This window comes from Chlorocebus sabaeus, chromosome 21 (genome assembly GCF_047675955.1).
Source record: "Chlorocebus sabaeus isolate Y175 chromosome 21, mChlSab1.0.hap1, whole genome shotgun sequence".
NCBI classification, from domain to species: Eukaryota; Metazoa; Chordata; class Mammalia; order Primates; family Cercopithecidae; genus Chlorocebus; species Chlorocebus sabaeus.
The window spans coordinates 70,352,369-70,362,545 of record NC_132924.1 but is presented as its reverse complement, the minus strand read 5'-3'; the positions used below and the strand labels follow the sequence as shown (position 1 = coordinate 70,362,545).

The 10,177-nt window shown below is 39.6% G+C and overlaps 1 pseudogene; it reads right to left on the bottom strand.

Annotated features, from left to right (window-relative positions):
* Positions 1-370: 370 nt before the first annotated feature.
* LOC103226638 (bifunctional methylenetetrahydrofolate dehydrogenase/cyclohydrolase, mitochondrial pseudogene) lies at positions 371-1,111 on the bottom strand (annotated as a pseudogene).
* Positions 1,112-10,177: the final 9,066 nt, after the last annotated feature.

Sequence of the window (10,177 nt, the reverse complement as noted above, 5' to 3'; positions counted from 1 at the left end):
CCTAAAATGAGTATCAACTCTTATGGGAATAGCACTTGGGAAATGCAATTCTAGAAAAGGCAAATGTTTAACTGAGGTGCTTGACAAAGTTAAGCATCCATTCTCAACATGACAATGTCTCCCATGTTAATCAGTAGGTTAATGGCTGCTCTTGGCTAGATCACATGACCCTGCATGATACTGTAATGTTCCCTGGTGAGGTACTGCAGAGCTGTGTGCACAAACACCTACTCATTTAAGCTTTCAATAAACACAAAGCATCATTTTAAACAATTGCAGTAGAATAAATTAAAAATAATGCATTTCTATTGGCCTGCTTTGCTTCTTGAGCTGGCTTGGAATGCTGATTGTGACATGGAAGACAAAATAGTTAATTAGTGGTAACTCCAAGCTCTTTAGACTTCAACACTTCTCGTTCTTCACGCCTCAGCACTTTTTTTTTTGCAGTAATAGTGGTGTTCTTCAATAGCATCGCCGCTGTTATGGGGCCAATACCTCCAGGAACTGGAGTGATATAACCAGCTTTTTGTCTGACTCCGTCAAAATCCACATCTCCAACTAACTTGGGTTTGCAGTTATGGGATCATGAACTCTATTTTTTCCCACATTAATGACGGCTGCTCCTTCCTGGATCATATCTACTGTGGTGAGATTTGGAATGCCTGTAGCAGTTATCACAGTATCTGCAGGAGTTGTATGTTTCTTCAGCTGCTCTTTGGGAATATATCAATGAGATATTGTAACAGTGGCATCACCTCCAGGACCATCATGTGTCCCATCTGTGTGCAGTAACATTGCAATGGGCATTTCAACATTTTTTGACCTTCCGACCACAACCACATTCTTCCCTAGGGTGGCAATGCCAGTTTACTTAATTATTTCCCGCACACACCATAAGGTAGCCGGTAACATGGAATACTGGGCAAACACATTCGCCCTATGTTAATTACATGAAAGTCATCAACATCCTTGTCTGGAGAAAAGCATTACAGATTTTTCTCTGATCAATATGCTCTGGAAGAGGCAGCTGAAAAAGGAGGTCATCTACATTATTATAAAGTTTATTGATTAAATTAAACAATTCTTCCTCTGAAATTGAAGCTGGTTTCATAATCATCTCACCGTTAATTCCCACCTCTGCAGCTGCCCTGGTTTTGTTGAGGACATAGGAGTGACTTGCAGGATTCTCACTGACCAGGATCATGCTCAGGTGTGGCCGTTTGTTACCTGATGCCACCCACTCTTCCACCTCCTGCTGCACTTCCTGCTTGATCGCTGGGCCAGTTTCCTTCCAGAAATGACAACAGCTTCATTTCGAACTGCCGCAAGGTGGAAGGGGTGAGGGCGGAGGGAGCAGCATTGACATAAGGAAGTGGCAGCCATAGCCCACACCGGTGACCTCGCCAGGAGGGCTATTCTGTAATTTTCTATCAGATCTTCCAAGTATTTTTAAACTCTTTCTTGTATTTTAGTAGTTACAAATATTTTCTTGATCATTACTGATTTTTATTTCCTATATCATGGTGGAAATTTTTATTTTTATATATGGATTTTTGCATTTTCAGGTTAAAATCTTACTTGGTGAAATCTCATATGTTTCTTCCAGAGTTAAGCACAAAAGGGGAAAGATCAGTTTATAATAGAACCATGTAGTGAAACCTTAGCAGAAAAATATCTGGCAGTAGAAACAGAGGTGCCTCTCTGAGAGCTAAAGGTTATGTCTTCTCTCCAAGCTATCTATTCTCCATCACTAATGAAGTTGAAAAAGAACTTTTTAAAAGTGCTTGCTATGTTTTTCAAATCAAATTATGTATATGTACATTAGTAAACATAGGCACATATAATATACAGATAAAGTATTTTATTGAAAATTCCTTGCTATTGGAATATTGATTCAATGCATAATTTAAGTGTGTAATAAGATCTTAAATAGTTTTGTCTCCTTTTTCCCAGATCCATTCTCTTATAGTGAAACTAGAAAAACAGGACTTTCAGAACTTCCCCATCTCCATTCATCCATCCACTTAAAATTTTTATTTTAATATTTTTAGCATTATTTATTCATGAATTCATTTATTTAACAAATATTTATTATTTTTTCCTGCCTGACATTATGCTTATTTCTGGGGATACAATAAGGAGAAACAGAGAATCCCTGTCTTCATGGAACTTAGGATCTATATGGGGAGACAGATGTTGTGATTATCACCTAACAATCACAACCCGTGTTATATTGTGATTAATGGTACAAACAGAGGTGTTCGGTGGTTTGCTTGAGGAATCTGAGGTAGAACTGAGATGAATGGAGGTTAGTAAGGGAAAGAGAAAAGAAAAGTATGCAAAAAGCTGTGTGGTGGAAAGGTTGGAGGTATGAGAACAGCAAGGCTGAAACAGTGCAAGACATGTGGCAGACAATGAGGATAAAAATGTTGGGACAAACATTTTCAAACCAGACAGGGCCTTACTAGCTACATTGTTTTGCAAGATTTTTTGTTCAACTGTTTTCCTCTTGATCCCATATAATAATGGAAAAACACTGAAACAGTCAGCAATGTAGAAACATTGCTTGACTTGTATTTTGAGGAGATCACTTAGCTGCAGTTTTGGGAACATTGGAGAGACATTGAAGAGTTTATGGGAGAAATAGTTCATGGGAGAGATGATGGTATTATTGACCAGAGTTGTTATGGTGGAGAAACAAACAAATGACTGAAATTAAGAGGTTAGTATTATTAGGGAAAAATTGACTTTGTTGGTGAATTGAAAAGGGTGGTGAGGGAAAATAAAAATGATCAAAGATAACTGCTACTTAGATGGACAATTATGCATGTGAAAATATGTTACACTAAAAAGGGGAGATACGATTGTCCTAAGTTTAGTTTTGAACATATAAATGTATGGAAGTGTTATCAGCAATCCAAGAGGAGATGGCAAGTAGCCAGTTAGATGTTTGGGTCTTGAATTAGAAATATAAATTTCTGAAGATGGCCAAATAGGAACAGCTCCAGCCTCCAGCTTCCCACATGAGCGACACAGAAGATGGGTGATTTCTGCATTTTCAACTGAGGTACTGGGTTCATCTCACTGGGGCATGTCGGACAGTTGGTGCTGGTCCACAGGTGCAGCCTGACCAGCAAGAGCTGAAGCAGGGCAAGGCATCGCCTCACCTGGGAAGTGCAAGGGGGAAGGGAATTCCTTTTACTAGCCAAAGAAAATAGCGACACACAACACCTGGAAAATCGGGTAACTCTCACCCTAATATTGCGCTTTACCAAGGGTCTTAGCAAATGGCACACTAGGAGATTATATCCCACACCTGGCCTGGAGGGTCCCACGTCCACGGAGCCTCCCTCATTGCTAGCACAGCAGTCTGAGATCTAACTGCAAGGTGGCAGCGAGGTTGGGGGAGGGGCACCCGCCATTGCTGAGGCTTAAGCAGGTAAAGCCTCTGGGAAGCTTGAATTGGGTGAAGCCCACCATAGCTCAAGGAGGCCTGTCTGCCTCTGTAGACGCCTCCTCTGGGGACAGGGCATAGCTAAACAAAAAGCAGCAGAAACCTCTGCAGACATAAATGACCCTGTGTGACAGCTCTGAAGAGAGCAGTGGTTCTCCCAGCACAGAGGTTGAGATCTGAGAACGGACAGACTGCCTGCTCAAGTGGGTCCCTCATCCCCGAGTAGCCTAACTGGGAGATATCCCCCAGTTAGGTGCAGACTGACACCTCACACCTCACACAGCTAGACACACCCCTGAGATGAAGTTTCCAGGGCAAGAATCAGACAGCAATACTTGCTATTCAGCAATATTCTATCTTCTGCAGCCTCTGCTGCTGATACCCAGGCAAACAGGGTCTGGAGTGGACCTCAAGCAAACTCCAACAGACCTGCAGCTGAGGGTCCTGACTGTTAGAAGGAAAACTAACAAACAGAAAGGACACCCACACCAAAACCCCATCAGTATGTCACCCTCATCAAAGACCAAAGGCAGATACAACCACAAAGATGGGGAAAAAGCAGGGCAGAAAAGCTGGAAATTCAAAAAATCAGAGTGCATCTCCCCCACCAAAGGAAGGCAGCTCATCACCACCAATGGAACAAAGCTGGACAGAGAATGACTTTGATGAGTTGAGAAAAGAAGGCTTCAGTTGATCAAACTTGTCAGAGCTAAAGGAGGAACTATGTAACCAGTGCAAAGAAACTAAAAACCTTGAAAAAAGAATGGATGAATGGATAACTAGAATAATCAATGCAGAGAAGACCTTAAAAGAACTGATAGAGATGAAAACCATAACACGAGAATGATGTGACAAATGCACAAGCTTCAGTAACCGGCTCCATCAACTGGAAGAAAGAGTATCAGCGATTGAGGATCAAATGAATGAAATGAAGCGAGAAGTGTAGATTAAAAAGAGTAAAAAGAAATGAACAAAGCCTCCAAGAAATATGGAATTATGTGAAAAGACCAAATCTACGTCTGATTGGTGTGCCTGAAAGTGAGGGGGAAAACGGAACCAAGTTGGAAAATACTCTGCAGGATATCATCCAGGAGAACTTCCCCAACCTAGTAAGGCAGGCCAACATTCAAATTCAGGAAATACAAAGAATGCCACAAAGATACTCCACGAGAAGAGCAACTCCAAGACACATAATTGTCAGATTCACCAAAGTTGAAATGAAGGAAAAAATGTTAAGGGCAGCCAGAGAGAAAGGTAGGGTTACCCACAAAGGGAAGCCCATCAGACTAACAGCAGATCTCTCAGCAGAAACTCTACAAGCCAGAAGAGAGTGGGGGCCAATATTCAACATTCTTAAAGAAAAGAATTTTAAACCCAGAATTTCATGTCCAGCCACACTAAGTTTCATAAGTGAAAGAAAAATAAAATCCTTTACAGACAAGCAAATGCTTTGAGATTATGTCACCACTAGGCCTGCCCTACAAGAGATCCCAAAGGAAGCACTAAACTTGGAAAGGAACAACAGGTACCAGCCATTGCAAAAACATGCCAAAATGTAAAATCCATTGATGCTAGAAGAAACTGCATCAACTAATAAGCAAAATAACCAGCTAATATCATAATGGCAGGATCAAGTTCACACATAACAATATTAACCTTAAATGTAAATGGACTAAGTGGTCCAATTAAAAGACACAGACTGGCAAATTGGATAAAGAGTCAAGACCCATCAGTTTGCTGTATTTAGGAGACCCATCTCACATGCAGAGACACACATAGGCTCAAAATAAAGGGATGGAGGAAGATCTACCAAGCAAATGGAAAACAAAAAAAGGCAGGGGTTGCAATCCTAGTCTCTGATAAAACAGACTTTAAACCATCAAAGATCAAAAGAGACAAAGAAGGCCATTACATAATGGTAAACGGATCAATTCATCAGGAAGAGCTAACTATCCTAAATATATATATACCCAATACAGGAGCACCCAGATTCATAAAGCAAGTCCTTAGAGTCTTACAAAGAGACTTAGACTCCCATACAATAATAAATCGAGACTTTAACACCCCACTGTCAACATTAGACAGACCAACGAGACAGCAAGTTAACAAGAATACCCAGGAATTGAACACAACTCTTCACCAAGCAGACCTAACAGACATCTACAGAACTCTCCACCCCAAATCAACAGAATATACATTCTTCTCAGCACCATATCACACTTATTCCAAAATTGACCACATAGTTGGAAGTAAAGCACTCCTCAGCAAATGTAAGAGAACAGAAATTATAACAAACTGTCTCTTAGACCACAGTGCAATCAAACCAGAACTCAGGATGAAGAAACTCAATGAAAACCACTCAACTACATGGAAACTGAACAACCTGCTCCTGAAAGACTACTGAGTACATAACAAAATGAAGGCAGAAACAAAGATGTTCTTTGAAACCAATGAGAACAAAGATACAACATACCAGAATCTCTGGGACACATTTAAAGCAGTGTGTAGGGGGAAATGTGTAGCACTAAATGCCCACAAGAGAAAGTAGAAAAGATCTAAAATTGACACCCTAACATCACAATTAAAAGAACTAGAGAAGCAAGAGCAAACACGTTCAAAAGCTAGCAGAAGGCAAGAAATAACTAAGATCAGAGCAGAACTGAAGGAGATGGAGACACAAAAAACCCTCCAAAAAATCAATGAATCCAGGAGCTGGTTTTTTGAAAAGATCAACAAAACTGATAGACTGCTAGCAAGACTAATAAAGAAGAAAAGAGAGAAGAATCAAATAGATGCTATAAAAAATGATAAAGGGGATATCACCACTGACCCCACAGAAATACAAACTACCATCAGAGAATACTATAAACACCTCTATGCAAATCAGATAGAAAACCTAGAAGAAATGGATAATTTCCTGGACACTTACACTCTCCCAAGACTAAACCAGGAAGAAGTTGAATCCCTGAATAGACCAATAGCAGGCTCTGAAATTGAGGCAATAACTAATAGCCTACCAACCAAAAAAAGTCCAGGACCAGATGGATTCATAGTCAAATTCTACCAGAGGTATAAGGAGGAGCTGGTACCATTCCTTCTGAAACTATTCCAATCAATACAAAAAGAGGGAATCCTCCCTAACTCATTTTATGAGGCCAACATCATCCTGATACCAAAGCCTGGCAGAGACACACACAAAAAAGAGAATTTTAGACCAATATCCCTGATGATGCAAAAATCCTCAATAAAATACTGGCAAACCGAATCCAGCAGCACGTCAAAAAGCTTATCCACCACGATCAAGTGGGCTTCATCCCTGCGATGTAAGGCTGGTTCAACATACGCAAATCAATAAATGTAATCCAGCATATAAACAGAACTAAAGACAAAAACTACATGATTATCTCAATAGATGCAGAAAAGGCCTTTGACAAAATTTAACAGCCCTTCATGCTAAAAACTCTCAATAAATTCGGTATTAATGGAATGTATCTCAAAATAATAAGATCTATGTATGGCAAACCCACAGCCAATATCATACTGAATGGACAAAAACTGGAAACATTCCCTTTGAAAACTGGCACAAGACAGGGATGCCCTCTCTCACCACTCCTATACAACATAGTGTTGGAAGTTCTGGCTAGGGCAATCAGGCAAGAGAAAGAAATAAAGGATATTCAGTTAGGAAAAGAAGAAGTCAAATTGTCCCTGTTTGCAGATGACATGATTATATATTTAGAAAACCCCATCATCTCAGCCCAAAATCTCCTTAAGCTGATAAACAACTTCAGCAAAGTCTCATGATACAAAATGAAAGTGCAAAAATCACAAGCATTCTTACAGACCAGTAACAGACAGAGAGCCAAATCATATGAACTCCCATTCACAATAGCTTCAAAGAGAATAAAATACCTAGGAATCCAACTTACAACTTACAAGGGATGTAAAGGACCTCTTCAAAGAGAACTACAAACCACTGCTCAGTGAAATAAAAGAGGACACAAACAAATGGAAGAACATACCATGCTCATGGATAGGAAGAATCAATATCGTGAAAATGGCCATACTGCCCAAGGTAATTTATAGATTCAATGCCATCCCCATTAAGCTACCAATGACTTTCTTCACAGAATTGGAAAAAACTGCTTTAAAGTTCTTATGGAACCAAAAAAGACCCCGCATTGCCAAGACAATCCTAAGCCAAAAGAACAAAGTTGGAGGCATCAAGCTACCTGACTTCAAACTATACTACAAGGCTACAGTAACCAAAACAGCATGGTACTGGTACCAAAACAGAGATATAGACCAATGGAACAGAACAGAGCACTCTGAAATAATACCACACATCTACAGCCATCTGATCTTTGATAAACCTGACAAAAACAAGAAATGGGGAAAGGATTCCCTATTTAATAAATGGTGCTGGGAGAATTGGCTAGCCATAAGTAGAAAGCTGAAACTGGATCCTTTCCTTACTCCTTATATGAAAATTAATTCACAATGGATTAGAGACTTAAATGTTAGACCTAAAACCATAAAAACCCTTGACGAAAACCTAGGTAATACCATTCAGGACATAGGCATGAGCAAGGTCTTCATGCCTAAAACACCAAAAGCAACAGCAACAAAAACCAAAATTGACAAATGGGATCTAATTAAATTAAAGAGCTTCTGCACAGCAAAAGAAACTACCATCAGAGTGAACAGGCAACCTACAGAATGGGAGAAAATTTTTGCAATCTACTCATCTCACAAAGGGCTAATATTCAGAACCTACAAAGAACTCAAACAAATTTACATGAAAAAAAAAAAAACCATCAAAAAGTGGGCAACGGATATGAACAGACTCTTCTCAAAAGAAGACATTCATACAGCCAACAGACACACGAAAAAATGCTCATCATCACTCGCCATCAGAGAAATGCAAATCAAAACCACAATGAGATACCCTCTCATACCAGTTAGAATGGCAATCATTAAAAAATCAGGAAACAACAGGTGCTGGAGAGGATGTGGAGAAATAGGAACACTTTTACACTGTTGGTGGGACTGTAAATTATTTCAACCATTGTGGAAAACAGTGTGGCATTCCTCAAGGATCTAGAACTAGAAATACCATTTGACCCAGTCATCCCATTACTGGGTATATACCCAAAGGATTATAAATCCTGCTGCTGTAAAGACACATGCACATGTATGTATGTTTTTTGCAGCACTATTCACAATAGCAAAGACTTGGAATCAACCCAAATGTCCATCAGTGACAGACTGGATTAAGAAAATGTGGCACATATACACCATGGAATAATATGCAGCCATAAAAAACGATGAGTTCGTGTCCTTTGTAGGGACATGGATGCAGCTGGAAACCATCATTCTCAGCAAACTGTCCCAAGAACAGAAAACCAAACACCGTATGTTCTCACTCACAGGTGGGAATTGAACAATGAGATTACTTGAACACAGGAAGGGGAACATCACATACCGGGGCCTATTGTGGGGAGGGAGTAGGGGGGAGGGATAGCATTAGGAGATATACCTAATGTAAATGACGTGTTAATGGGTGCAGCACACCAACATGGCACATGTATACATATGTAACAAACCTGCACGTTGTGCACATGTACCCTAGAACTTTAAGTAAAAAAAAAAAAAGAAAGAAAGAAATATAAATTTCTGAGTTATGTGCATATAGAAGAAAATGAATCTTCATGTGTTAAACGGGATTGATTAGAGGAAAAAATATACAATGAGGAGGCCCAGGAGCTACCCTTGATTAACTCCAATATTAAATGGGCAAATTTCATCATCAATCCATGTTTTATTTGACCTATAAAAGAAATGTTCTTGGAGGAATTGGCTGGTAGCATTTATATAATGGGAGGTTACACATAAAATTCCACGTTCCTAGCTTCTCTTGAAAACCAGAAGCTATGACCATATTGATCTGGTATTCCAACTGAACCACAGGTGGCCAAAGTGGAGCAGCAGTGCATCTAAACTCCCTTAGATGCAGCATGCATTTTGCAATTATTCACAATATCCACCATTCCCTAATCTCCGTCACCTCTCTGGGTGGGCTGACATTTGTTGTCACAACCTGTGTTGTGGTTTTCCAAAAGCCCAATTCCATTACCTGTCTGCCCTCTTGCATGTAATCAAATTTGTGGGTTCTGCATAAACTTTAAGTTCTTCTAAAGTCTAGTGGGCAATAAATACCTGTAAGCATATACTTACCATATGCTGTGATAAGAACTCAAGTAGACATATACTGAAAGTTCCCAGGTAACAGAGGAGGGAGTCAATTGCTCTGCCTGGAAAAATAGAGGAAACCTAAGGAGGAGGGGTATATTTTTCTCCAGCCCTGAACGACATCTAAGATGAGCTTTTGTTGGTTTTATTTTGCTTTAAGAGAGAAATAGGAATAAAATTCTGAGAAAATAGAATTTTATAAAGTCATAGGTATTTCCTGGGAGTCAATTAGAAATTTGATGTATGGGAGAGGACAGACCAAATTTGGGAATAAGGTCAAGATGGATTCTAAGAGATATTTTATGACAGGATGAAACAGAAATTCCATCCTTTAAGCACTAGAGAGCCGTGGGGAATAAATAAAGTTGTGAAGTAACTCTCTGATGGGTAATCTTAGCCCTGTTTTATCTGTTTACAAGATAAGAATGCATCTTCCATGTTTTTAATCATTTTATAGAGCCACCCACCTAC